Source organism: Cynara cardunculus, assembly GCF_001531365.2.
Source record: "Cynara cardunculus var. scolymus isolate 2C chromosome LG 5, CcrdV1, whole genome shotgun sequence".
Lineage (NCBI taxonomy): Eukaryota > Viridiplantae > Streptophyta > Magnoliopsida > Asterales > Asteraceae > Cynara > Cynara cardunculus.
Genome location: NC_037532.1, coordinates 8,755,264 through 8,759,228, shown reverse-complemented (window position 1 = coordinate 8,759,228; position 3,965 = coordinate 8,755,264).

Below are 3,965 nucleotides of genomic sequence, written 5' to 3'. Positions count from 1 at the left end.
ATTTTTAATATTAAATTATTATAGAATTAAAAATAATAATTGTAATGATATATATTTATAATAAGATAATTAAAAAAATTAATATAAAAAGAAAAAAGACAATAAAAAGACAAAATTACAAAAAGAAAACAAAAAGAGTAATCATCACATAGTTGTATAGGGGTGCCATAAGTAAATGATAGGGGTGCCATTAGCCTTTCCCTTAATGTTAACTATACAAACTAGGATTAATCAATCAAATTACAAGGATTCTCATTATTCGAATATATCTATTTTTATGATTACGGGTATTTTGGTCTTTTTAAATTAGTTACATATCAATTGCCTATTTTCAAGGAGTTAATGAATAAAATTTTATATTTTGAATTCATAAATTGAAACAACCAATTCTCTTTTATTAGTGGATATACATATATATATGGAAATGTGTTCATGATATGAAGGTTTGGTAAGGAGTTTATAGATGAAATCCAAGTGTTTAATGGTTGGTTTTAATGCAATTTGTTTTTGTGTTCATAAGTGAAATGTATTTTTTGCCAATTCATTTTAGGTATTATTCACAAGTGATGAAGATAGTTGTATATAAGTGAAAACACAGGCTGTTATCTTTTTTCCATGATATTCATTACTGAAATATTCGTTTGTTCATAAATACTGCTCAATATTCATAAATGAACAACCTAACTATTCGGTACTTAAACAGAGAAGGAAAAATTTGAAGGACTTGAATAGTTTCCTAAAAGGTGTGTTAATGACCTTTTACTATTTTACCCTTGTTCACAATATGGTTCACGGACATCTTATTCTCATTTATTACAAAATTGCCATCATTCATTCTAAACCATTAATTATATAAGGTAAATTATATCCATATCCCTTCTATAAAAACCTATTATTTTTCTATATCCCTTTTACACTAAAATACAAAAAATCACTAAAAACAATTTAATTTTATTTTCTGTTCTAATCCTTTTCATAATTTCCTCATTTTAACCCCTATTATATTTTTCTATTACTTTTTATTTATGTTATGTACACTAATCATATTAATTAATTAATAATGGATTAACTAAAATATATATTATTGTTTTAATTATTATATAATTTTGGTAAAATTTATTTATATTTGTATACAATATGCAATTTTATTTGTTTATTTATTTATGATATATAGTAATATGATTAAATGAAAAAATATTTAATATTCGATATATTTTAAAAGTATTGGCGAGATAATTATAATAGTATAATTTATTAAAAAAGAAACATATTCTTTTAACATTTTAGTTAATATACGATTATGTAGCCCTTCAGTTTCCGCAAACCTTCTTATCAAACAACACTCTCGTTGGCATCCCTTCACTTTAGTCACCATGTCTTTATGTGATACTTTTGTCATCCTCAACTCTATTTCTTTCTAAATCATAGAGGATACGGGTGGACTTGTTACGATAAAAAGTTTTTTTTTTCTTCCAATACCATGTACCAATAAATTAGAACTGTTACACAAATTTCTATATCATGTATCAACCAACCGTATTTGGTATCAATTTTTTCCAGTTGGTACTGGTTTTGTACGAACTTCAAGTTACATATATGAAAACTTACTATTTATTTTCAAATTGTGAGTGGCATTTTGAGTTTCTAAGTAACACATATGATGTTTAAAGATTTTTAATTGTAAGGAATAAACCTATAAACATTTAAATGTTCAATAGAATAGTTAAAGTTATAATGTTTAATATTAATATTTTAAAAAAATACAAAAACTAATAAATAAAATACGTCGGTACCATGGTACTTTCATTGTAGTTATTAAATATAGATTCGGAGTTTGTCGATATTAAAGTTTCAACATTTATTTTAGAGTTGTGTTGCGTGATAGTGGAAATAATTGTCTTGGTTTGTTGGGGGTTAAAAAGGGGTGAAATCTGGTGAATTTGGGAAATCTGGAGGTTCGGATGACTTACCGGCGGCCTAAACCATTCCATAAGTCGCGGGCCACTGGTCGATGAAGGGGGAATGTCCAGCTCCGGCGTAGGAGAAACAGAAGCTCAGGTGACCTCCCCAGCAGCTTGTGCCGCAAGTCAAGGTGTCCCTTCTACTATTACAAGTTTATTTACTATTATCCGGGTCAAATTGATTTTGATATGTTTGCTACTATTGGAAGTTGGTCGTATTGACCATGGTTTTAACAATGGCCAAAGGCTAAATGACTTTGGAACTTGCCCACTTGGTTGAGATGATGTTTGAGTTATAACATTGGTTTTTTTTAATTATGTTTACGTTATTTGGGAATTATTCAGTCGTGGTACATGGGTCTTCTAACATTGAGATCTTGTGAATATAGGGCGAGAGTGTATTGGATCCATAGGCATGAGAGCCCGTTTTGTAGTCAAATGAGGGGGTTTGGTGTATTCACCTTGACCCTAGGAAGATGATATCAAGCTTTTGGGAGTCTTGCGTTATAATCCGACATGGTTGGACACGAGGACCACGACTTATTTGGTGTGTTTCCCCTAGAGACCAATCTTATAGAAGGGAATACTGTGAGCCTGGCATTACAACCCGTTTGGGGTGAAATACAGAGGAAGCTAACCCTAATAACTCGATAACAGTGTTGAGTGGCTTGCTTTTGTGTTCCATAATGCACAATGGAAACAGATCTCCTCCGTCAAATCGAAAGATGTTATCTAATATTTTATATAAATGGTATCTCATGGAAGAAGGAAGTCATGCGGCAACACTGAATTTGGGAACTCGTCATATTGGAATATTTTCTCTCACAGATATCTTTCTGCAAAATTTATGTTTAATTGTTTGTGATCGCTAGGCATTAAGTTTAACACTTATTGATATGTATAACATATTTTATTAACGGTTGTCCTGGAGGTCAATGAGTTAGCTTCGGTGCTAGTTAGCAGTATGGGTCAATTTAGATCTTTTGGGAGTTGGCGGCATTCTATTCAGGGTTAGGTAGAAGTCATAGTACTCTCATATTCTATTTTTGAATTCCATTATCTTAAACTTGTTACGTTTGTTGGTGAAATTCTTATATTTTACGATATCCCGGTATTTTCACCGAGGTTTAAACTTAATGCTATTTTCAGATTTCGAGGCGTTACAGATGTAGCACAAATCGAATTAAGAAATTATGGTTTGGATAAATCTAATTAATTGCATATGACCACTACGGTAAATCTAATGAGTTGCTAATTTGTTGATGCGTCCGTAATTTGACACATTATTACCAACCGATTATAACTGGTATCAATTTATTTCCTGATCTATCCATAATTAATATAAGATAGAATATGATTTGTTGATGTGTCTGTAATTTGTATAAGAAATTAAAGGGTATAATTAGAAATTGTATTTGATAATCTCTTACATATTAAATCAAGCTTTTCGATGATGTATGATGTATTCTTATAAAGAAATGTTACTGATTTACTCAATGTTTAATGTTCTTTATAATCAACTTTATCTTCAAAACCATATTAAAATACGTAATCGGTCAGGGAATAATCAGCTATAATCAGATTTGGTTGAAGAGGTTTGGCAACGGTTTGGAAAGAAAGAAATGATGATTAATCTAATGTTTACTGTGTATTTCAGTATAATATTTTTATCATTTAATAAAATTTATGTGTTAATACTTTATTGATTTTATTTATTAATAGATAGAAATATTCATATATTTATTTAACGACTAATTTATAACTATAAAAACAGCAAACAAACTCTTAATTGCCTCTAAAGTCTTATTCGGTCAAACATAAACCATTTTAGACTGGTTTTTTTTTTTTTTTTTTAATTAAGAGTTGAAATACCCCTTACCGTCCTTTTAATTTTAAGTGAGGAACCTATCTCTCAAGTCAATTTCAGAAGCCGCCTCCATCTCGCTCTCAGCTCTCGATTTCAACGTCCATATCTTGATCTTAAGCACTTCAATCTCAAGCTCT